The sequence below is a fragment of the Ursus arctos genome, chromosome X, assembly GCF_023065955.2.
Source record: "Ursus arctos isolate Adak ecotype North America chromosome X, UrsArc2.0, whole genome shotgun sequence".
In the NCBI taxonomy this organism is placed as follows: Eukaryota; Metazoa; Chordata; class Mammalia; order Carnivora; family Ursidae; genus Ursus; species Ursus arctos.
Genome location: NC_079873.1, coordinates 34,460,046 through 34,486,803, shown reverse-complemented (window position 1 = coordinate 34,486,803; position 26,758 = coordinate 34,460,046). Strand labels below are relative to the sequence as shown.

The following is a 26,758-nucleotide window of genomic DNA, read 5'->3' as shown; positions in this document are numbered from 1 at the left end:
GTCTTGGCAATGCTTTTCTGGACATGACACCAAAAGCACAAACAACAAAATAAAAAATAGACAAATGGGACTACATCAAATTCAAAAGCTTCTACACAGCAAAAGAAACAATCAACAAAATGCAAAGGCAACCTACAGGATGAGAGGAAATACTTATGAATCATATATCTGATAAGGTGCTAATATACAAAATATATAAGGAACTCATACAACTCAGTAGCAAAAAATAAAAAAATAAAGAACAGTAGTTAAATTAAAAATGGGCAAAGAACCTGAATAGACATTTTTGAAAGAAATCATACAAATGGCCAACAGATTTAGGAGAAGGTGCTTGACAACACTAATCATCAGAGAAATGTAAATCAAAAACCAAGTGAGGGGCATCTGGGTGGTTCAGTCAGTTAAGCGTCTGACTTCAGCTCAGGTCATGATCCCAGGGTCCTGGGATCGAGCCCTGCATCAGGCTCCCTGCTCATGGGGGAGCCAGCTTCTCCCTCTCCCACTCCCCCTGCTTGTGCACTCTCTCTCTGTCGAATAAATAAATAAAATCTTAAAAAAAAAAAAGCCACAGTGAGCTATCACCTCATACCTGTTAGAGTGACTATCATCAAAAGGACAAGAGATAATAAGAGTCGATGAGAGTGTGGAGAAAAGGGAACCCTTGTGCACCGTTGGTGGGGATGTAAGTTGCTGGAACACAGTGTGGGTGGTTCCTCAAAACTTAAAACAAAACTACCATATGAACCAGCAATCCTACTTCTGGGAGATGAAATCAGTATCTCAGAGATTATCTGCACCCCCATGTTCAATGCAGCATTATTTACAATAGCCAATGGAGTCCTTAGCATTTTATTCCATCAGCAGATGAATGGATAAAGGTGTGATATAAAGAAGATGTGATACACAGACACATGGACACACAGGCACCGCCCCCCCACAGACATATTATTCAGCCATGATAAAGAGGGAAATCCTGTCATTTGCAACAACTTGGATGAATCTTGTGGGCATAATGCTAAGTGAAGTAAGTCAGACAGAGAAAGACAAATACTGTATGATGTCACTTATATGTGGATTCTGAAAAAGCTGAACTCAGGGAAACAGAGTAGAGTGGTGGTTACCAGGGGTGGGAGGTGGGGGAAATGGAGAGATATTGGTCAAAGGGTAAAAACTTCCAGTTAAAATATTAACAGGTTCTGGGGATCCAATGTACAGCATGGTGATTATAGCTAATAATACTTTATTATTTACTTGAAAGTTACTAAGACAATAAACCTTAAAAAATGGTAATTATGTGATGGGATGGAGGTGCTAGCTAATGCTATGGTGGTAACCATTTTGCACTATATAAATGTATAAGGTGCCTGGCTGGCTCAGTTGGTAGAGCATATGATTTTTGATCTCAGGGTTGTGAGTTTGAGCCCCACATTGGGTGTAGAGTTTACTTAAAAATAAAATCTTAAAAAAAGTATCAAATCAACATGTTGTACACCTTAAATTTATACAATGTTATATGTCAATTATATCTCAATAAAGCTGGAAAAAATGCTCTTGGAATCAACACCTGTGGATATTGGGAGGGGAAGAAAGCAGGATTGGGTAGAGGAAGAAGTCAAGTTTCAATGCAGGCCTGATGGCCGACTTGGCTGACCCTATAGGGAGCCCTGCAATTAGGACAGTCCTGTAGAATTGTCCAAAGACAGGCAGAAATGGCCAGACCTTTATACTCCTGCAATGATCAGTCATTGGATGCGGGCTGCCCCAGTGATTCTATGCAGCTGAGGTGGACCCTGGAGCGTGGACATCTAAGGACTCTCTGCTGACTATACTCTTTTTTTTTTTTTTAAACATTTTATCTATTTATTTGACAGAGAGAGAGACAGCCAGTGAGAAAGGGAACACAGGCAGGGGGAGTGAGAGAGGAAGAAGCAGGCCCCCAGCGGAGGAGCCCGATATGGGGCTCAATCCCAGGACCCCGGGATCACGCCCTGAGCCGAAGGCAGACGCTTAATGACTGAGCCACCCAGGCGCCCCCTTGAAGTTGGACAATAAGAGATAAGATCTGGGTAATGCATTACAGCATTCACCACGATGCCCACTTGGCAGGATAAGGAAAAATAAATAAATAAATTCTAGGGCATTTGAAACATAATGCCCTATTATACTTCAGAAAGGTTATATGGATTATATTAAATTTCAACCTGGAAGTAAAAACTCTTATGACTCAATTTTCAAAAGACAACCCAATTGAAAATGAACAAAGGATTGGGATAGACATTTCACCAAAGAGGGTGTACAAATAGCTAATAAACACATGAAATGATGTCCAACATCATCGTTCTGAGGGAAATGCAAATCAAAACCACAATGAGATACCACTTCACACCCACAAGGATGGCTAGAATAAAAATGAAAGTAAGAAATACTGGCAAGAATGTGGAGAAATGGGAAACCTCATATATGGCTGGAAGGTATGAAAAAAAATGATACAACAACTCTGGAAAATAGTTTGGCAGTTCCTTACATAGTTAAACATAAATTTACCATGCTCAGCAATTCCTCTCTTAGGTATCTACACATAAGAAATGAAAGCGTATGTCCTCGCAAAGACTTGCATGCAGATACTCATAACAGTATTCACAATAGCCAAAAGGTGAAAATAACCCAAATATCCACCCACCGATGAATCAATGAACAAACTGTGGTATACTCATACTGTGGAATATTATTTTGCTATCAAAAAGGAATGCAGTACTGACGGAGGCTACAGCGTGCACGAATCTTGAAAACATCATGCTAAGCGAAAGAAGCCAGATTCAAGAGTATACGCCATATGATTCATTTATATAAAAAGTCCAGAAAAGGTAAATCTAGAGAGTCAATGGTTGCCTGGGGCTAGGGTAATACAAATGTTCTAAAACTGTGTAGGGTGATGGCTGCACAACTCAGTAAATTCACTACACATCACTGAATTGCCATTTAAAACTGGGTGAATTTTACGGTAGTAAATGATGCCTCAATAAAGTTGTTTTAAAAATTTCAAGCTGGTTCTAGACTATTTAACAAATGAAATCCAATAGAACTAAGATGAAAGGGAAATCTAAAATTCATTTAAAAGATAGACAGGTAATTCAACTGAGTTCTAATTTTAAAGCATGTTAGACATTTCTTACTCTAAGTCAGAATACTTTCTGGGCACAGGAGAGGCACGAACAGTAGATCATTTTCTTCCTCTCTTTTAGGGCAACGGAGTAGGATCTAGAATTAATCAGTGTCAGTAGATAAAAATGGCAATCAATTTTTAAAAAGAAGTTCAGTAGGTAATATGCAGAAAAGATGCTATCAGTGTTTACTTTCACCCTCCATTTAATAAATCTTATGTGAAGAATTAATTTACTGTTACCAACACAAATTTAATACAATGCATCATTGTGTGGAGCAAGAATTGCTATGTGAGTCCAGTCACCTTCAGATTTGTGAGCAAAATAAAGTATTTGTTTTAGGTCACCATTTCAGGGTGGTTTGTAACACATTGATAACTTGAACATGCCCTAATCCCTTCAATCAGAGGAACCCCCAGGGAGACAGGCATCTTCTCTCCCCCAGTTCCTCCATTTCTCTCCGTGGCTTCACCAGCCTCCTAGTTATCTAGGTTTGAAACCGCAGAGTCATTCTGTGCATACTTTCCTTCACCCCCAGGACTGGTCAATTGCCAAGTCTTGTCAGTTCCATATTGCTTGTCTCTGTTTCATCCCCTCCAGGCTCCCTGTAATTACCCTGCTCTCCCTCTTGCCTGGATGATCACAGTAGTCTCCTAAATTCTCTCTCTGCCTTCAGGCTTCCTCATTCCAATCCTCCGGCCTCTAAATCTTTAGTGGTTCTCACAGCCTAAATACTAGCCTAGCATTCAAGGTCTTTCTTCAACTGGCCCTTACCTTCCTATGATGATTAACTGTATGTGTCAACTTGGCTGAGCCATGGGGTGGCAACATATTTGGTCAAACATTATTCTGAGTGTTTCTGTGAGGGTATTTTTGGATGGCGTTAACATTTAAATTGGTGGACTTTGAGTAAAAGAGATGGCCCTCTGTAATGTGGGTGGGCCTCACCCAATCAGTCGAAGGCCTTGAATAGAACAATGTCCAGTTTGACCCTGTCCCCTGCCCCCACCCATGCTCCACCCATACGATCTGGGGCAGCCTGCCGGTCCAACGAGGACCAACCTGTGAACTCTCTGCCATGTTCTGTCTTTCCTCAGGTGTACTGGAGTAGGTACCTCAGCAAACTCTCAAAAACAGCTAAAGCACGGACCATATTTCACAAACTTGTGGCCCAGCATGTAAAGTCACTGTTAGGTCAGTATCTGATAAGAGTTTTATCTCAAAGTCTTACCCAAAGACAGTGCATTGGATGTGGAGTCCAATTCCAGCTGGTCACCATGACCAGATTGTGGAGATTCAAGCTTGATTGTGGATATTTGAGCTTGATCAGCTATTCTTTTGTATATTTTTAAAAAATCAAGAATAATGTTCATTTAGTTTCACATAAACACTAGAGCTCTTTCCTGCATTTTAATCCAATTCTCAGAACTGTCATTAGGCTTTAACTTGAATTCACAAATATAATGTTTAGAGAATTTTTTTTTCTCACTGAGATTTAGTATATTATTTGTTCCTGACCCATGTGATTTCCAAGTATCTAAAATGCATAAATTATTTATGGTCCAGATGGTGATCTGATACTCTGCCTCTCAAAATGTTTTGTGCTTTTGCTGCGTGCATAGATGTTCAATTACAAAATTCAGGTTGGTCTTTAGGCACTAGTGTAATAGCCCAAGGCATTTTTTTTAACTACAAATAAACACTCCGGTTTTAAGCATGCTTTTTTCCCTTCGAATTTCATGGCTTAGAATTAAAAACTGTTCTTCTCTGGGAGCTACCAAGTTAAGGAAGAGAAAAAGGGGGAAAAGTCCTTTTTTCCTCTTGCTAGAGGAGGGAATTGTTTTTCTTGGCCAAATTAAAAATTTCCAAGTTTCAAAATGAGAGGCTGTGAAGAGACTGCCAATTGTCCCCCAAAATACTTTTCTTTCTTTTCTTTCTTTCTTTCTTTCTTTCTTTCTTTCTTTCTTTCTTTCTTTCTTTCTTTCTTTTTTCTTTCTTCTTCTTCTTCTTCTTCTTCTTCTTCTTCTTCTTCTTCTTCTTCTTCTTCTTCTTCTTCTTCTTCTTCTTTGCTAATAGAAACCCTGAACTTAAGAAGGTAAAATGGCTTCCCAGAATAGAGACTACATTACCCAGCTTCCTTTACAGCCAGGTATGGTCATGTGACTGCATTCTGGTTAACCATACTTGAGCAGAACTGATACGTACAAGTTGTGGTTCATGTCCTTGAAAGGGCAGAGTTTTTTGCCCCCCATCTCTTCCTTCTTCTTGATGGTTGGAAAAGGTACATGCTAATGAGCCATCCTGGACCGTATGGACAAAGCTCCATCCAGGCACGGCAGTCCCATAAGACAGAGGAGCCTGAGAACCACCATGGTGCTGACAGAGCAGCCCTGGACTACCCATGCTCAGACGTTAACACGAAAGAAATGAACTGCTTTCTATCATGTAAAACATTATTATTTTGGCTCTCTGAGACAACAGCTAAAACTATGTTCTAATGAAAATCACTGATACTTAAGCCGAATTATAGAAAATGTTCATTAGGGGTGCCTGGGTGGCTCAGTTGGTTAAGCATCTGCCTTTGGCTCAGGTCATGGTCCCAGGCTCCTTTGATTGAATCCCAGGTCAGGCTCCCTGCTCAGTGGGGAGCCTGCTTCTCCCTCTTCCTCTGCCTGCTGCTCCCCATGCTTGTGCTCTTTCTCTCTGTCAAATAAATAAATAAAATCTTTTTTAAAAAAGAAAGTTTTCATTAAAAGCCTAGAAAAATGACCAATGAAAGTTCCCATTGTCCATTTGCAGTTGAGGGTTGGAAAAAGCGTTGATGGATTTTTCTTGATGTATGGTTATAGACATTTTTTTGGCTAAATGCTTGAAGAAAAGTTCCTTTCAAGTCTGAGGCTAAAGGTCTTTTTGCCTCCTTTTACAAGTGCATCAGGGACTGATTCAGCACTTAGAAGTAAATCAGGAAGGGGCTCAAATACAACATAATGGGTCTTAAAAACACCAGAAAGGGTTGCAAACATATCAGCAAGGGTCTCAAAGAAGTTAGGAAGGGTCTCAGTGTTATCAGAAAGAGTCTCAAACAAAACAAAAGGGTCTCAAAGATGTCAGGAAAAGTCTCAATGTCCTTAAGTATGTAAGGAAGGGTCTCAAATAGGTCAGGAAGACACTCATGACAGGAAGAGGTCAAATAAGTCAGGAAGACTTTCTGAAATAGGTAGGAAACGGTCAAAAACATGTCAAGATGAGAAGTCAGAAAGAGTCTCAGAAAAAGAACAAAGTGTTCTAAGCAGAGCCATGGCAGTTTGGCAAGATCAAGTGCCTCATGAAAGGCAGCAAAAAGGGAGCCAAGAAGAAAGTGATCCAATTTCTGAGAAAGATTGGTATGATGTGAAAGCACCAGCTATGTTCAATTAATAATAAATATTGGAAAAACACTCATGACAAGAACTCAAGGAGCCAAAATTGCATCTGATGGCCTCAAGGGTATTGTTTTTGAAGTGAACCTTGCTGATCTGCAGAATAAAATTGCATGTAGAAAATTAAAGCTAACTACTGAGGATATTCAGGGCAAAAACTGCCTGACTTACTTCCATGGCAATGGATCTTATCTGTGACAAAATGTGCTCCATAATCAAAATATGGCAGCCATGGTTGAAGCTCATGTTACTGTCAAGACTACTGAAGGTTATTTGCTTCATCTACTCTGTATCGGGTTTACTAAAAATTGCAACAATCAGATTTGGAACAGCTCTTATACCTAGCACCAACACATTTGCCCAATCCAGAAGATAATGTAAATCATGACCCTAGAGGTACCGACAAATGACTTAAAAGCAGTGGCCAATAAATTGATTCCAGACAGTATTGGAAAAGACATAGAAAATGTTTGCCAGATATATTTATCCACTCCATGGCATCTTTGTTAGAAAAGTACAAATGATGAAGAAGCCCAAGTTTGAACTGGGAAAACTCAGGGAATTTCACGGTGACAGTAGTAGTCTTGAAAAAACTACTGAGAATGAGGCAGGTGCTAACGTTGAACAAGCTGATGAATATAAGTCACCAGTCTGAAAATCTGTTTAAAATTCAGACTTTTAATGGTGACAAATAAAAAGTCTTATTTGTAACAAAAAAAGAAGAAAGGATCTCAAACATGTCAAAAAGTGTCTCGGTCAGACCCGAAGTCTCTCAAATAGTAAGGAGGAGTCTTAGACACCCCAGGAAAGGTCTCAGGCAAGTCAGAAATTGTCTCAAATATGTCAGAAGGAGTCTCAAACAAGTCAAGAAAAATCCCAAATACTTCTTGAAGAGTCTCAAATAAGTTAAGAAGGGTACTAAATAATAAGGAAGTGTCTACAACAGAAAGGAATAGTTTTGAATAGTCAGAAGAGGGTCAAACACATCAGAAACGGTCTCAAGCAAGATACGAGAAGTTTCAAATATGTCATGAAGGGTCCCCAAATAATCTGGAAGAATCTCAGAAAACTACGGATGGTCTCAAGTACATCAGGAAGCCCCTCACACAAGTTATAAAAGGTCTCAAACATGTTAGGAAGGGTCTCAAAGTCAGCGGGAAGAGTTTTAGATACACCAGGAAGGGACTCATGCAAGATGGGTTTCAAATACATCAGGAAGGGTCTCAAATATGTCAGTAAAGGTCTTAAGCAGTCAGTAAGAGATTCAAATACATAAGGAAGGGTCACAAATGCATAACAAAATGTTTTAATGACCTTTGAAAGGATCTCACACTGACAGACACAGTCTTTAATATGTCATAACGGGTCTCAAAAAAGTTATGGGGGGGGGATAGAAAACAAGTCAGAAAGGACTGCGCACATGGCAAAAGGTGACTTAATATCATTAGCAAGTCTCAATCAGGAATGGTCCCAAATAAGTCAGAAAGTGGCTCAAACAGGTCATCAAGTCAAATATGTTAGAGTCTCAACCATTCCAGAAAGAGTTTCAAGCAAGTAAATTGTTTCAAATGCAAGAAGGCTGTCCAATGGGGTAGAAAGGGTCTCAAAGTCACCAGGATTGATTTCAAGCAGCAATAAAGAGTCTTAAATTCCAGAAGCTTTTGAAACAAGTCAGTAAGAGTTTCAAACAAGCCAAGAAGGAACCCAAATATAGGGAGAATCTCAAATACACCATGAAAAGTCTCAAATATGTCAGGTATCTCAAACATGTCATGAAGTGTATCACACAAGTCCGAAAAGGTCTCAAAGATGAGAGGAAGCCTTTCAAAGGTATCAGAAAGTCTCACATACCATCAAGGAGGGCTTCAAACACATCAAGAAGTATCTTAGACATGTCCAGAGGTGTCAAATATGTCAGGAAAGCTATCTAATACATCTGGAAGTGTCTTAAGAAAGTCAAGAAGGATATAAAGGTTATGAGGAAGTATCTTAGTCAAGACAGGGCTCAAACATTTCAGCAAGAATATTACGCAGGTAGAAATGAGTGTCAAACAAGTCAAGCAGGGTGTAAAATATGACAGGAAGGGTCTCCAAGTCATCAGAAAGAGTCTCAAATGGTCAGGAAGGGTCTTAATCAGAAAGAAACATTAACATTTCAGGAAGTATCTCAACCAGGCAGGGAACATCACATACAGTCAGGAAAAGACTTACAAAAACATGTCAGGAAGAGTCTTACACAAATTAGGAACTTTCTCAGTCATGTAAGGAGGAATAAAACAAATCCAGAAAGATCTCACTTAAGTTAGGAAGGGTCTCAAACAGAAAAGAAGATTCTCATTTATGGCTGGAAGGGTCTGAACATGTCAAGAAGAGTCTCACAGAAGTTGGGAAATGTCTCAAGCAAGTCAGAATGATCTGAAATACATTAGGAAGAGTCTGAAACAAATCATGAAAAGTTCTAAACATGTCAGAAAGTTGTTTTTTTTAAAACTATTTTTAAAACAGCTTCATTGAGATATAACACACATACACATACCATACAACCCACCCATTTAAAGTATATAATTTAATGGTTTTTACTATACCCACATACGTGTATAACATCTTCACAGTAAATTTTAGAACATTTTTATTGCTTCAAGAAGAAATTTTATATCCTTTTGCTATCACTTATTCTCTTATTCCCTGCCCCCTGCCCCAGCCCTAAGCAACCACTAATCTCACTTCCGTCTCTATAGATTTTCCTATTCTGGACTTTCATGTGGATTGAACCATAAAATGTGTGGTCTTTTTTGCTGCCTTCTTTCACTTACCGTAATGTTTTCAAGGTTCATCCATGTTGTAGCATTCATCTCTATTGTGCTGCTCAAGTCCTCTATCTCCTTGATCATCTGCCAGTTAGATCTTCTGCCTAATTGCTCTATCCATTATTTATTTACTTATTTATTAAAGATTTTATTTATTTCCTTATTTGAGAGAGAGAGAGAGAGCATGAGCAGGGAGAGGGGCAGAGGGAGAGGGAGAAGCAGACTCCCCACTGAGTAGGGAGCCGAGGCAGGGCTGGATCCCAGGACCCTGAGATCACGACCTGAACCGAAGGCAGACACTTAACTGACTGAGCCACCCAGGCGCCCCTGTTCCATCCGTTACTGGGAGCTATTGAAGTCTTCAACTATTATTGTTGACGTGAATATATCCCCCTTAATGTTTGTCAATTTTTGCTTCATATATTTTGGTTGTTAGGTGCATATATATGTTTATAATTTTTATACCTTCCAGATACATTAACCCTTTATCATTATAAAATATACATTTTGGAGGCACCTGGGTGGCTCAGTTGGTTAAGCATCTGCCTTTGGCTCAGGTCATGATCCCAGGTTCCTGGGATTGAGCCCCGTGTCGGGCATCCTGCTTGGTGGGGAGTATGCTTCTCCCTCTCCCTCTGCCCTTCCCCCCACTCTTGCTCTCTCTCTCTGTGTCTTTCTCTCTCAAATAAATAAAATAAAATCTTAAAAAATTTTTTTAAAGCCTATTTATTTGATATTAGTATAGCCACTCCAGCTTTCTTGTGGTTGCTGTTTGCACTGTGTATCTTTTTCCATCCTCTTACTTTGAATGTATTTGTCTTTGAATCTAAATTGTGACAGCAGATAGTTGGATCTTGTATTTTAATCCAGTCTGACCATCTGCTTTTATTGGATTGTTCAACCCGTTCACATTCAATGTTATTATTAATATAGCTGGAATGATGGCTGCCATTATACCTTTTGTTTTCTATATGTGTCATATCTCTTGTTCATTTATTCCTTGTTACTGATTTCTTTTGCATTAAGTGAATAGTTTCTAGTAACATCTTCACTACTTTATGAGTTTTTTCACTACAGTTGTTAGTTATTTCCTTAGTATCTGCTCTAGAGATTTCCCTATGCATCTTAACTTATCGGGATTTATTTCAGCTTTATATTAACTTATGAAAATAAGTTGGTGAGATATAGAAATGTTACTCCTATATAACTCTTTCCCCCTTTTTGTGCTATTAGTGTTATATATATATTACATCTTGTATATGTAACAAACCCAATGATACATGACTGTAATTATTACTTTATATAAAGTTATGTCTTTTAAAGAAGATGAGAGGAGAGCAAATATATATTTATGCCACTGTATTATGCCATTATATTATTATAATCATAATATATGGGTATATTAACCTTCCTGTTTACCATTTCTAATTCTCTTCATCTGTTCCTATGGATTTTTGTTACCATATTGTGTTATTTCCTTTGTCCAATACACCTTAGGGACTACCCACTTCTTTTGTGCTGTTACTGGCAAATATATTTTCAATTTTATATGTTACAGTCCTAATAATATTGTTACATACATATTACTTTATATAATTGCTTTTAAAATCAGTTAAAAGAAGAAAGAAGAAGAATGCATTTATACCATTTTGTATAATTGCATAATTACTTTTGCTGGTATTCTCAGTTTTGTTTGTGTGGATTCAAATGGTTGGGGTCACTTTGAACCTGAAGAACTTCTTTTGGCATTTCTTGTAAGGTGGGTGTTCTAGCAATAAATTCTCTCAGTTTTTGCTTATCTGGGAATGTCTTTATTTCATCATTTTTGAACTATATCTGGCTTTGAACATATTGAACATTTTCAACGTATCTACCTTTACTAGACATGGGACTCCTGGTAGACAGTTTTTTTGTTTTTTTTTTCTTCGAGCACTTTGAATATGTCATCCCACTGCTTTTTGGCTTCTCTTATTTCTGCCTAGAAGTTAACTGTTAATCTTATTGGGGTTTTCTTGTAAACATGAGGCATTTTCCTCATGCTGCTTTCAAGATTTTTTATTCTTGCCTTTGGCTTTCAGTACTTTTACTGTGATATGCCTGTGTGTGGATCTTAAAGGAGATTAAAGTTTATCCTACTTGAGTTTGCTGAGCTTGCTGGATGTAAAGGATTTCCATCAAACTTAGAAATTCTTCAGACATTATTTTTTGTTTTTGTTTTGTTTTTTAAGATTTTATTTATTTATTTGACAGAGAGAGAGAAAGCACAAGCAGGGGGAGCAGCAGGCAGAGGGAGAGGGAGAAGCAGGCTCCCCACTGAGCAGGGAGCCTGACCTGGGATTCAATCAAAGGAGCCTGGGACCATGACCTGAGCCGAAGGCAGATGCTTAACCGACTGAGCCACCCAGGTGCCCACAGACATTATTTTTTGAATATTTTTTTTCTGCTCTTTTCTCCTCCTGGTGTTCCCATTATGTTGATGTTGGTATGCTAATGGTGGACTACATTTCTGAAATTTTGTTCCTTCCTCTTCATTCTATTTTCTCTTTGTTCTTCAGATTGCATAATCTCCATTGATCTATCTTTATGTTCACTAATTCTTCTTGTTCAAAGCTACTTTTGAGCTCCTCTAGTGAAATTTTCATTTCAGTTATTTTTATTCTTTTCTAATGTATGCATTTTAATGCTATAAACTTCCCTCTAAATACTGCTTTTGCAGCATCCACAAATTTTGATAACTTGTGCTTTCATTTTCATTTAGTTAAAAATGTTTTAAAATTTCGGGGCGCCTGGGTGGCACAGCGGTTAAGCGTCTGCCTTCGGCTCAGGGCGTGATCCCGGCGTTATGGGATCGAGCCCCACATCAGGCTCCTCCGCTATGAGCCTGCTTCTTCCTCTCCCACTCCCCCTGCTTGTGTTCCCTCTCTCGCTGGCTGTCTCTATCTCTGTCAAATAAATAAATAAAATCTTTAAAAAAAAATGTTTTAAAATTTCTCTTGAGATTTCTCCTTTGATACACGTGCTGTTTAGAAGAATGTTGGTTAATCTCCACATAGTTTATAATTTTACAGTTATCTTCCTGTTATTGATTCTAGGTTAACTCCATTGTTGTTTGAGAGCAGACAACATATGATTTCTATTCTTTAAATTTGTTAAGGTGTGTTTTGTATAGTCCAGATTGTGGTCTGTCTTGGTGAATGTTCCATGTGAATTTAAGGAGAATGCGTATCTTGCTATTGTTGGATAAAGTACTCTATAGATGTCAATTATATCCAGTTGATTCACGGTATAGTTGAATTCAACTATGTTCTTACTGATTTTCTGCAAGTTGAATCTGTCCATTTCTAATACAGTTGAAGTCTTCAACTATGATAGTGGACTCATTTACTTCTCTTTGGAGTTCTAGTAGTTTTGGCCCCACATGGTTTGATACTCTCTTGTTAGGCACATATATGTTAAGGATTGTTACATCTTTTTGAATAATCGACCCCTTTATTATTGTATAATGCCCTTCTTTATTCTTGATAATGTTCCTTGCTTTGAAGTGTACTCTGTCTGAAATTAATATAACTATTTCCCTGCTTTCTTTTTTTAAAAGTTTATTTATTTAATCTCTACACCCAATGTGGGGCTCAAACTCACAACCCTGAGGTCAAGAGTTGCATGCTCTATTGACTGAGCCAGCCAGGCCCCTAAAGTGGGTTTTGTATAGACAACATATAGTTGGGTCTTGGTTTTGATCTACTCTGACAATCTCTGTCTTTTAATTGGTGCATGTAGACCGCTGATATTCAAAGTGATTATTGATATAGTTGGATTAATATCTACCATGTTTGTTATTATTGCCTTTTTCTTTATTCTTATCTTTGTCTTCCACTATTTTTCTGCCTGTGATTTTTACTGAGTGTTTTGTATAATTCCATTTTCTCTCCTTTCTTAGCATATTGGTCATACTTTTTAAAAATACTTTTTTTTAGTGGTTGCCCTAGAGTTTGCAATATACATTTACAGCTAATTCAAATCCACTTTCAAATAACACTATACCACTGCACAGGCAGTGTGAGTACCTTGTAATAACAAAATAATCCCAATTCCTTCTTCCCATCCCTTGTAATATTGCTGTCGTTCATTTCACTTACACGTAAGCTTACATAAGTGTATATCTATATATATGATATATACATAAGCATACATAATCAAATATGTTATTATTTGGATCTTAGCCAAAAGGCCGAGAAGCTATGTTGTTGGTATTATTTTGAAGAAACTTATTTGTTAGATCAACTAAGAATAAGAAAAAGAAAAGTTTTTATTTTATCTTCACTTATTTCTTCTTTGATGTTTTTCCTTCCTTTATGTGGATTGAGTTTCTGACCTATGTTATTTTCCTTCTCTTCAAAGAATTTTTTTTTTATGATTTTATTTATTTATTTGAGAGAGAGAGACAGAGATAGTGACAGAGCATGAGCAGGGAGGAGAGGGAGAAGCAGGCTCCTTGCTGAGCAGGGAGCCTGACGTGGGGCTCAATTCCAGAACCCTGGGATCATGACCTGAGCCAAAGGCAGATGCTTAACCAACTGAGCCACCCAGGTGCCCTCTTCAAAAAACTTCTTTTGACATTTCTCACAAGGCAGGTCTACTGGCAACAAATTCTCTCAATTTCTGTTTATCTGAGAAAGTCTTTATTTCTCCTTCACTTTTGCAGGATAATTTTGTAGGGTACATAATTCTAGGCTGGTGGTTTTTTCCTCTCAACACTTTACTTCACTCCACTCTCTTCTTGCTTGCACGGTTCTAAGGGGTAGTCAGATGTAATTCTTATCTTTGTTCCTCCATAGGTAAGGTTTTTAAAATTTTTGTTTGATTTTGTGTATGTCTGACTTCTTTCAGGTTTTTTTCTTTATTTTTGATTTTATGTAGTTTGAAAATGATATGCGTAGGTGTAGATTTTTGGGCATTTATCCTGCTTCACATTCTCTGAGCTTATTGTACCTTTGGTTTGGTGTCTGACATTAATTTTGGGGGAAATTCTCACCATTATTGTTTCAAATATTTCTTCTGTTCCTTTTTCTCTTCTTGTGGCATTCTCATTATGCCTATGTTATACTTTTTGTAGTTGTCCTACAGTCCTTGGACATTCTTTTTTTTTTTCCCAGCTTTTGTTCACTTTGCTTTAGAGTTTTTAAGGATTCTATTGATATATCCTCTAGTTCAGCTATTCCTTCCTCAGCCATGTCCAGTCTACTAATAAGCCCAAGAAGAGCATTCTTAATTTCTGTGACACTGTTTTTTTTTTTTTTTATTGTATAGCATTTCTTTTTGTTTTGTTTTGTTTTTTTCCTTAGGGTTCCCATCTCTATGCTTTCATTGCTCATCTGTTCTTACATGCTGTCCACTTTATCCATTAGAGCCCTTAGCATTTAATCATAGTTGTTTAAATTCCTGGTCTGATAATTCCAACATCCCTGTCATGTCTGGTTCTAATGCTTATTCTGTCACTTCAAACTGTGGTTTTTACCTTTTGGTGTGCCTTGTAATTTTTTTTTTAATAGCTGGACATGATGTACTAAGTAAAAGGAACTGCAGCAAATAGGCCTTAGTAATGTGGTGGCGAGGTGTTGGGGGAGGGGAAGCATCGTATAATCCGAAGATTAGATCTCAGTCTTTTAGTAACCTATGTCTCTGGAATGTGAACTTCACAAGAGTTTCTTTTTTTTCTTCTACCAGAGGTGGAACAGGATGGCTAGAGTGGGCTGGATTTGGTTTTTTCCCTTCTCTTTTAGGTCAGTTAGGCTCTAATAATATCCCAGCAGGTTAGGCTCTGGCTAACTAGTTTACCCTGAGGGCAGGCGTTGTTAAGAAGTGCAGAGTATGGTAGTGTATTTCAAAATGCTTCCTCTTTCTTTCTCCTTAACAGAAGCACCAGGGAATTTTTCTCCAATAATTACTGTGGGAAACTAGTTGGTATTCTGTAAGTAAATCTCACAATATTGTGGAGATCCCCGTATGCCTGGACCCCCAACGTTTTTAGTTCTTAGTTGGTTAGGGCTCCTATAAGAAAAATACCACAGACTCAGTGGCTTAAACAACGAACATTTATTTCTCACAGTCTGGAAGCTGGGAAGCCCAGGATCAAGGTGATGGCAGATTGAGTGAGGGCCTGCTTCCTGGTTCATAGACAGCTGTCTTATCATTTTGTCCTCACATTGCAGAAGGGGTGATGGAGCTCTCTGGGGTCTTTTTTGTAATCCCATTCTTGAGGGCTCCAACCTCATGACCTAATCACCTCCCAAATGCTCCACCTCTAAATGCTATCATATTGGGTATTAGATTTCAACATACGAATTTTGGGAGAGGACACAAACATTCAGTCTATTACAGTCATCATACCTTCTTTAAGCATACTTTCCTTTAGTTCATTTTGAATATATTTGTAATGACTACTTTGAAGTCTTAGTCTGTTAAATCTGACATTTGGTTGCTCTCATAGGCAGTTTCTGCTGCCTGCTTTTTTCCTGAGTTTGAATGATACTTTCCTATTTCTTTGCATGTCTTGTATTTTTTTGTTGAAATTGGACATTTTATATAATATTTTATAGCAACTCTGGTACCAGTGCCCTTTCCCCTGGAGCTTGTTATTGTTGTTTGTTTATTTGCTTAGTGATTGGCTGGATTATTTTAGTGAAGTCAATTTCCTCTATAACGCGAAGACTTTGATATTGCTTCTCAGAGGGCAAAGTCTTGGTCCTGAGCAGTCAGCCTGGGATGGAAGTGGTTTTAGTAGGGCTCTCTTCATCTCTTTCCCTGGTCACACCCAGCTGTTAAGCTCCACTAATTGTTGGACGATTGCTCTATTGCTTTTAACAATACCCTGGGGACATAAATGGCCCCCGTAGACTCAATCCTTTAAATTCAGTCTCCTTCCCAGGGATGGGGTTTGAGGTCAGTGTTTGAGGTTTTTTTATAACCCTAGGAGGACTATTTTAGCTGTCACTTTCCCTGGTTCTCCCTATAAACAAGCTGGCCTATGGTTTAGCTTATATCTCTAATGAAACTACCAGACTCTTGATTGCTTTCCACCAAAACCTCCATTGTTTTTTAGAGATTTTGGAGGCTTGAATTTCCCCACACAAATGCTTCCAATAAAGTTTGTTCCTTTGGGAAGAGCTTCAGAGCTCTCAGAGGCTGCCTATCCCTCAGGGAAAAATTTATGAGTCATGGCTCCAGAGCTGGGGGCAGGGACAGTGGCATACTTTCTGAACGATAACCCTGCTTTAGGAGCTGGGCCCTGAGCAGGGTGGTAGTTTCTCTCCCCCTGCATGAAACCTCTGCCCTATGAGCAAGCTGGGGCAAGAATGATCAGGGCCCCAGTATTCTCAGTGTATGACACCTGAAGCAAATCCTTCACCCAAGAAGTGGGAACTATGTGGAATACAGGAGCCCTCAACCTCTCAACTATACTCACCTGGAACTTAGCTTCTGTAACAGGTACCTACAGGGTTAAATGATAAATACTGAAGTTCTGCTCCTTTGAGAAAAATTCACAAATATGTGGAAATTAAACACATTGCTGAAAAACCAATAGATCAAAGAATAAATCAAAAGGGAAATTTAAAAAAATTGAAACAAAAGAACATGGAAGTACAACACACCAAAACTTATGGAATGAAGCAAAAGAAGTTCTAAGAGGGAAGTTTATTGCAATAAACACCTACATTAAGAAAAAAGAACAATCTCAAATAATCAACCTCATTTTATACCTCAAGGAACTAGACAAAGAAGAGCAAAGTAGTCCAAAGTTAGCAGAAGGAAGGAAGTAAAACAGATCAGAGCAGAAATAAGTGAAATAGACACACACAAAAACCAATAGAAAATACAAAACTAAGAACTGTTTTTTGTTTTACGAAGAGATAAACAAATTTGACAAACCTTTAACTATACTAACCAAAAAGAAAACTCAAATAAATAAAATCAGAAATTTAAGAGAAGACATTATAACTGATACCACGGAAATACAATGGATCATAAGAGACTATTTTGAACAATTATAGGCCCCCAAAATAGATAACCTAGAAGAAATGGATGAAGTCCTAGAAACATAACCTATCAAGACTGGATCATGAAGAGAAAATATGAATAGACCAATAATGAGTAAGGATATTGAATCAGTAATGAAAAACCTCCTAACAAAGAAAATCCCAGGACCAGGTGGTTTCACTGGTGAATTCTGCCAAGTATATAAAGAAAAATTAATGCCAATACTTATCAAACTCTTCCAAAAAACTGAAGAGGAGAGAACACTTCCAAACTCATTTTATGAAGCCACCTTAATACAAAAGGCTGATATGGATCCTACAAAAAAAGAAAACTATAGGTAAATATCCCTGATGGACATAGATGCAAAAATTCTCAACAAAATACCAGCAAACTGAATTCAGCAGCATATTAAAAGGATAACACACCATGATCATGTGGGATTTATCCCTGGTATACAAGGATGGTTCAATATATATAAATCAATTAAAATGATATACCACATTAACAAAATGATAAAAATCACATGGATATCTCAATACATGCAGGAAAAGCATTTGAAAAAACTTTACATCATTTCATGCTAAAAACTTTCAACAAGTTACACAGAGAAGGAATATACATCAACATAATGAAGGACATGCATGACAAACCTATAGCTAACATACTCAATGGTGAAAGGTTGAAAGCTTTCCCTTTAAGATCAGGAACAAGACAAGTGTGCCTACTTTTGGCACTCCTATTCAACATAGTACTGGAAGGCCTAGCCAGAACAATATGGAAAAAAAAGAAAAAAGAAATAAAATGCATTCAAATTGGAAATGAAGAGGTAAAATTGTCTTTGCAGATGACATATATAAAGAAAATCCCAAAGACCACCAAAGAACTGCTAGAACTAATAAACAAATTCAGTAAAGTTGCAGGATACAAAATAAACATAAATAATCCATTGTGTTTCTCTGTGCTAACAATGAAATATCTTAAAAAGAAATAAAGAAAACAATCTCATTTACAGTAGCATTAAAAACAATACAATAGTTAGAAATAAACTTAACCAAGGAGGTGAAAGATCTATAAAAGGAAAATTATGACTTGGATGAAAGAAATTAAGAAACACAAATAAATGGAAAAATATCCTTTGTTCATGAATTGGAAGAGTTAATATTGTTAAAATGTCCAAAACAATCTGTAGATTCAGTGCAACCCATAGGTTCAGAGCAATCCCTATTAAAATTCCAATGGCATTTTTTGCAGATGTAGAAAAAACAATCCTAAAATTCATATAGAACCAAAATAGACTCTGAATAATGAAAGCGATTTTGAGAAAGAACAAAGCTGGAGGTAACACACTTGATTTCAAAATATATTACAAATCTGTAGTAGTCAAAATAGTATGGTACTAAGTATCAAAATAGACATACAGACTGATAGAATAGAATCAAGAGCCCAGGAATAAAATCATGCATATACAGTCAACTATTATTTGAGAAGGGAACCAATAATACTCAATGGGAAGTACCTGAAGTTCCTTAAAAAATTAAAAATAGAATGACCATACCATCTAGCAATCCCACTTATGGGTATATATCCAAAGGAAATGAAATCAGGATCTCAAAGAGATATCCACATTTCCATGTTTGTTGTTGCATTATTCATAATAGCCAACACATGGAAACAATCTAAGGCCCATTAACAGACAAATGGATGAAGGAAATATGATACACACACACACACACACACTTGAATATTATTCAGCCATTAAAAGGGAAGGAAATCCTGTCATTTGTGACAGCATGGATGGACTCTGAAGGCATTATGCTCAGTGAAATGAGTCAGAGAAAGTAAAATACTGAATGATCTCACATGTGGAATCTAAAAAGCTGAACTGATAGAAACAGAGAGGAGAATAGTTTTTGGCTGGGGCTGCTAGGGGGGCGATGGTGGAAGAAATGGGATGTTAATCAAAGGATATATATAAACTTCCAGTTTTAAGATGAGTAAGTTCTGGGGATCTAATGTGCCTCATGGTGAGTATAGTTAACAATAATTTATTATATATTTGAACGTTGCTAAGAGAGTAAATCTTAAATGATCTCACCACACACACACAAAAGGTAATTAGGTCAGGTGGTGGAGGTGTTAACTAACCTTGTAGTGATCATTTCACCATATATATGTGTATCAAGTGATCACAATGTATATCTTAAAGTTATACAATGTTATATGTCAATTATATCAATAAAGCTAGAAAAAAATAAAGCCATTCATAATCTTAAAAAGGAAAACACATCTGGAAGGGTCTCCAGGTCTCAAACGTTTTCTTAAACGTCTTAAAAAGTCAGAACGGGTCTTAAATATATCAGGAAGTATCTCAAAATTGAAATTCTTTGGAAAGAGTTAACTTTTTGCATAGAATATCTTATTGATATATAATTCACATACAGTAAAATTCACCATTTTAAAGTATAAAATTCAGTGGCTTTCAGTATATATACAAGGGTCAACCACCACCACTATCTAATTCCAGAATATTTTTATCACCCTAAAAATAAACCCAATACCCATCAACAGTCATTCACCATTCCTCTGTAACCCCCGTAGTGGCAATGACTGATCTAATTTTTGTCTCTATGGGTTTGCTTATTCTGACATTTCATATAAATGGAATCATACAGCATATGGCCTTTTTAAATCTGGTTTCTTTCCCTTAGCATAATCTTTTCACGATCCATCCATGCTGCAGAATGTACCAGTGCATTATTCCATTTTATGGCTTAATAATATTCCATTGTATAGTTATGCAACATTTTACTTACCCATTCATTAGTTAATGGACATTTGGGTTCTTTCCATTTTCTGGCTATTATGAATAATGACACTAAGAACATTTCAATACAAGTTTTGTGTGAACATAAGTTTTCATTTCTCCTGGAGTATATACCTAGGAGTTAAATTACTGGGTCATATGGCAAGGAAGAGTTTTATTTATTTTTAATTTTTATTTATTTATTTTTAAAGATTGTATTTATTTATTTGAGACAGTGAGTGAGCGAGAGAGAGCACAAGTGAGGGGAGGAGCAGAGGGAGAGGGAGAAGCAGACTCCCTGCTGAGGAGGGAGCCCAATGTGGGGCTCGATCCCAGGACTCCAGGATCATGACCTGAGCCAAAGGCAGATGCTTAACCAACTGAGCCATCCAGGCGCCCCAGCAAGGAAGAGTTTTTTTTTTTTTTTAAAGATTTTATTTATTTATTCAACAGAGATAGATACAGCCAGTGAGAGAGGGAACACAAGCAGGGGGAGTGGGAGAGGAAGAAGCAGGCTCATAGTGGAAGAGCCTGATGTGGGGCTCGATCCCACAACGCCGGGATCACGCCCTGAGCCGAAGGCAGACGATTAACCGCTGTGCCACCCAGGCGCCCCAAGGAAGAGTTTTAATCACCTCAGGAAGGGTCATAGATAAAATAAGAAGGGTCTCTATTATATAGGAAGGGTTCGAATACATTAGGAAGTGTTGCAAATACATTGTAAATGCTCTCGAAGAAAGAGGAAGTATCTGGAATACATCAGAAATCATCTCAAACAAGTTAGTAATGTTCTCAGCAGTCAGGAAAATTTTAAAAATATGTCAGTGAGGAGAAATACCATATGACCCAGTAATTCCACTTCTGGGTATTTATCCCTTCAAATGAAGACACTAATTTGAAAAGATATATGCACCCCTATGTTTGTTGCAGGATTATTTACAATAGCCAAATATGAAAGTAACCTAAGGAATCACTGACAGATGAATGGATAAAGAAGATGTGGTATATTTAACAATGGACTATTACTCAGCCATAAAAAAAGAACCGAAATCTTGCCACTTGTGACAACATGGATGGACCTAGAGGGTATTACATTAAATGAAATAAGTCAGACAGAGAAAGACAAATATCATATGATTTCACTTATATGTGGAATCTATAACAAAGCAAATGAACAAACAAATAAGAAACAGACACATAAATACAGAGAACAAACTGGTGGTTGCCAGAGAGGAGGGAGGTGAGGGGATAGGAGAAATAGGTCAAGGGGATTATGAGGTACAAACTTCCAGTTATAAAATAAATAAAATTTATATTTAATTTTATAAAAAGTATAGCATAAGGAATATAGTCAATAATATTGTAATAGCTTTGTATGGTGACAGAAGGTAACTATACTTATTGTGGTGAACATTTTGTAATGTATATAATTGTTAATCACTTTGCTGTAGACCTCTAATTAATATAATATTATATGTCAGCTATACTTCTATTAAAAATTTAAAAAATGTCAGTAAGGGCTCCAAACTGAGATGAACATCTTAAATACATTACAAAGGGCCTCAAACCTAAAAGAAGCATATTGAATAATCAGGAAAGATCTTAAATCTGTTAAGAAGGGTCTCAAAAAGTGAGTAAGGGCCTCCAAATATGAGAAAGGGTTTTAAATAGTTAGGAAAGTTAGTAATAAGTTAGGGAGGGTCTCTATAACAGGAGTCATCTTACTCAGGTGGGAAAGTGTATCTAACACAGTAGGAAACTCAAACATGTCAGGAAGGGTCTTAAACAGATAAGGAAGGGTCTGAAATTCATCAGGCAGAGTTTAAAATGTGTCTCTACTGGTCCTAAAAGGGCAGGCAAATTAGGAAGACTCAGAAAGTTTCTCAAACATGTTAGGAAATGTCACAATCAGAGAGGAAAGGTCTCACATACATCAGGAATCTTCTCAAATAAGTCTGGAAGGGTCTCACAGTAGTCAGGAAGTACATTGTTTGTAAATAAAGGTCCCAGAGAGAGAGAGAGAGACCTAAATACCAGAAGTGTCTCAAACTTGTCAAGGAAGGTTTCAAGTAAGTTGAAAAGGGTCCCAGGCAAGTCAGAAAAGGTTCCTAATATGTCAGGAAGATTCACCAAGAAATCATGGATGTTCTAAAACTTATATGGAAGAGACTGAAATATGTCAGGAAGAGTTACAAAAAAGAATCTCAAATGTGTGAGGAAGAATCTCAAATAGGAAAGGAAGTTTCTCGAATCTGTCAGGAATGATTACGAAGAGACAGGAAATTCTCAAATATGTCATGAATGGTCTCAAACAGTCAGGAGATGTCTCAAAGACATTAAGAAGATTCTCCAATATATCAGAAAGAATAGCAAATGGGTCAGGAACAGACTCAAATATACTAGGAAGAGTCTTAAATAAGTCAGGAAGCATCTCCAACAAGCCAAGACATGTCTCAAACATAGAGGAAGAGTCTCATATACTTCAGGAATGGTCACATACATGTCAGGAAGGGTCTCAAATACATCAAGAAGAGTCCTGCATGTCAGAAAGGCTTTCAAACATATGTTGAGGGGGGATCTCAACATCATTAGGAAGAGTCTCAAACAAGACATGTCTCAAACATGACAGGAAGTATTCCCAAAAGAGAGGAAGGATCTGAAATACATCATGAATATTCTCAAACCAGATTGGAAGGATCTTAAAGTAATCAGGAAGAGCATTACATTTGTCATTAAAGGTCAGTAAGAGTCTCAAATACATCTGGAAGGGTCTTAAAACATTTCAGTAAGGGACTCACGTGAGTTGGGAAGCATGTCATGCAAGTCAGAAAAGGTCTCATATACGTAAGGAAGAGTTACACACATGATAAAGGGTCTTAAACATGGGAGGCAGAGTCTTAAATAGGTATGGAAGTTTCTCAAATCCATCAGGAATGGTCTCAAAGAGACAAGAAGGATTTCCAAGATGTCAAAAAATAGTCTCAAATTCAAGAAATGTCTCAAATACTCCAGGAAGAGTAGTAATATGTCAGGAATCGTCTCAAACATGTCAGAAAAGGTCTCAAACAATCGGGAAGAGTTGCAAATAAGTTAGAAAAAGCTTTAAATATTTCAGGATGTGTCAAAAAATCAGGAAGGGTCTCATACAAGTCAGGGAGAGTCTCAACCTTGTCAGGAAGGGTCTCGAATTCATCAGGTAGAGTTCAAATGTGTCCCTAAGGGTCTCAAACAGACAAGAACAGTCAGGAAGAGTCTCAAATACATTGGGGGGGGTGTTGAATATATCAGGAAGGGTCTGAAATAAGTCAGAAAGTGTCACAGACAGAGGAAATGTCTTTTTTAAAAAATATTTCATTTATTTATTTGACAGAGAGAGAGAGTACAAGCACAAGAGCAGTGGGGAGGGGCAGAGGGAGAGAGAGGGAGAAGCAGACTCCCCTGTGACCAGGGAGCCTGACACGGGGCTCAATCCCACGACCCTGAGATCACGACCTGAGCCGAAGGCAGATGCTTAACCGACTGAGCCACCCAGGTGCCCCCAGAGAGGAAATGTCTTAAACACATGAAGAATCATCTTAAACAAGTCAGAACCAGTTTCAAAGTAGTCTCACATGTCAGAAAGTGTCTGCAACAAGTCATAATGGGTCTGAAACAGACAGGAAGAATCTCAGATACTCCAGGAACAGCTTCACACATGTCAGGAAGGGTCTCAAACAGTTCAACAGAGTCTTTTGTAGAGACTCTTACTTTGGATAGGGTCTCAAAATCATCAGGAGGAGTCTCAAAAAACTGGAAGAGTTTCAAACATGTCAGGAAGAGTCTCAAATACCAGGAAGAGTCTCAAAAATGACAGGAAGTGTTGCAAAGAAAGAGGAAGCATCTGAAACACATCACAAATTCTCTCAAACCAGATTGGAAGGATCTCAAAGATGTCAGGAAGAACTTTACATTTGTTAGCAAGGGTCTCAAACAAAGAAGAGTCTCAAATCTGGAATGGTCTCAAACTTTCAGTAAGGGACTCAAGCAAGTCAAGAAATGTCTGAAGCATGTCAAAAAAGTTCTCATCTGGGGCCCCTGGGTGGCTCAGTTGTTAAGCGTCTGCCTCCGGCTTGGGTCATGACCCCAGGGTCCTGGGATCGAGCCCTGCGTCGGGCTCCCTGCTCAGTGGGAAGCCTGCTCTCCCTCTCCCACTCCCCCTGCTGGTATTCCCTCTCTTGCTGTGTCTCTCTCTGTCCAATAAATAAATAAAATCTTAAAAAAAAAAAGTTCTCACCTACACCACAGAGACTCAAATAAGCCCTGAAATCTTGCAAATATGTCCCAAAGCATCTTATATACATGAGGAAGCTTCTCAAATACATCAGAGAGAGTCTCAAACACAGGAGGAGGAGTCTCAAACATGTAGGAAGGGTCTTAAACTAGTCAGGAAGTTTCCAGAACAGAGAGGAAGATTCTTAAATACATGAGGAAACATCTCAAACAAGTCAGGAACATTCTCAAAGTAGTTAAAGACAGTTATAGATAAGTCAGTAAGGGCCTCAAACAGAAAGGAGTGTCTCAGATACAACTGAGAGAGTGATACCAGGTCAGGAATGGTCACAATTAGGAAGGGTCTCAAGTATATCAAGAGGAATCTAATACATCAGGTAGAGTAGCAAACATAGCGGGAAGTGTTGCCATCATAGGGAAAGGGTATCAAATATATCATGAATCTCAAATCTTAAAGGTTCTCAAAGTAGTCAGGAAGAACTTGTTAAACAAGTCAGTAAGCATCTCAAACTAAGAAAAAGTGACTCAAATACCTCTAGAAGGGTCTCAAACATGTCAAGCAAGATTTCAAATAAATCAAGAAGGGTCTCAAGCAAGTTTGATAAGCTGTCTAATATGTCATGGAGAGTCTCAAACAAGTCATGAAAGTTTTCAAATATGTCAGGAAGAATCTTAAATACATGAGCTAGGTTCTCAAATATGGCAAGAAGGGTCTCAACTACTCCGGAAGTCTCAAATTTGTCAGGAAGTATCCAGAACAGAGAAGAAGAGTCTAATGTACATCAGGAAGCATTTCAAACAAGTTAAGAAGTTTCTCAAAGTAGTAAGGACAAACTATAAAGAAGTCAGTAAGGTGTTTCAAAGAGCAGGAAGTGTCTCAAATACATCTCAGATGTTTCAAACATGTCAGGAAGGGTCTCAAACAGGTTGAGAAGGGACTCAAGAAAGTCAGAAAAGGTCTCATATACATCTGCAAGAGTCTCAAACAATTCATGAAGTCTCTCAAACATGTCAGGAAGAGTGTTAAATAGGTAAGAAGGTTTCCAAATCCAACAAGAATGCTCTCAAAGAGACACGAAGAGTCTCAAATATGCCAGGAACAGTCTCAAACAGTCAGGAAATATCTCAAACAAATCAGGAAGATTCACAAATATGTCAACAAGAGTAGTAAACATGGCAGGAACAATCTCAGAAATGTCAGGAAGAGTCTCAAACAGGAAGAACTGCAAGTTAGAAAGGGCTTCAGATACATTAGGAAAAGTCTCAAAAAATCAGGAAGCATCTCGAACAAGTCAGGAAGTGTCTCAAATTCATTAGACAGAGTTTACAGTATGTCTTGAAGGGTCTCAGACAGTCAGGAAGAATCTTGATTATATTAGTAGACGCACTGGGTTACATACTGACCCTGCCCACCCCCAATTCATGTACACCTGGAACCTTAGGATGAGACCTTATTTGGAAATAGTCTTTGCAGATGTAATTAGCTAAGATTAGGCCACACTGAATTAGGGTGGGCTTTAAATCCAATGATTGATAACCTAATAGGAAGGCTATGTGAAGACACATAGTGAAGTGAATGCCATGTAAAGATGGAGGCAGAGATTGGAGTGATAGGTCCACAAGCCAAGGAATGCCAAAGAGTGCCAGAAACCACCAGAAGCTAGGAGAGAGACATGGAACATATTCTCCCTCAGAGCCTCCAAAAGGAACCAATCCTGCTCACACCTTGATTTCAGACTTCTGGTCTCCTGAACTGTGAGAGAATATCTGTTGTTTTAAGACATTCAATTTGTGGTACTTTTAAAAGGCAGCCCTAGCGATCTAAATACAGTAGGGGTGCCAAATACATCAGGAAGAATTTCAAAGATGTTAGGATGTGTCTCAAACAAGATAGGAAGTATTTCCAAGAAAGGGGGAAAGTCTGGAATGCATCAACAATTCTCTCAAATTGGACTCTAAGTATTCAAAGTGGTCAGGAAGAGCTTTAATTTTATCAGTAACAGTCTCAGACAAAAAGGAAGGGTCTCAAACATTTCATAAGGGTCTCAAGTTGAGACGTGTCTCAAGCATGTCAGAGAAGATCTCAAATACCTCATGAAGGGTCTCAAACTTTTCTTTTTTAAAGATTTTATTTATTTATTTATTTGACAGAGAGACAGAGAGAGCGAGCGCACAAGCAGGGGGAGTGGCAGGCAGAGGGAGAAGCAGGCTCCCAGCTGAGCAGGGAGCCCAATGTGGGGCTTGATCCCAGGACCCTGGGATCAT

The 26,758-nt window shown here is 38.0% G+C and overlaps 1 protein-coding gene and 1 pseudogene across 5 annotated transcripts in view; one reads left to right on the top strand and one right to left on the bottom strand.

Moving 5' to 3' along the window:
* The window catches only part of USP9X (ubiquitin specific peptidase 9 X-linked), a 443,410-nt gene that overhangs the window by 219,940 nt on the left and 196,712 nt on the right, over window positions 1-26,758 (bottom strand). The window lies entirely within an intron of this gene.
* On the top strand, window positions 5,262-7,391 carry LOC113265878 (40S ribosomal protein S3a-like; annotated as a pseudogene).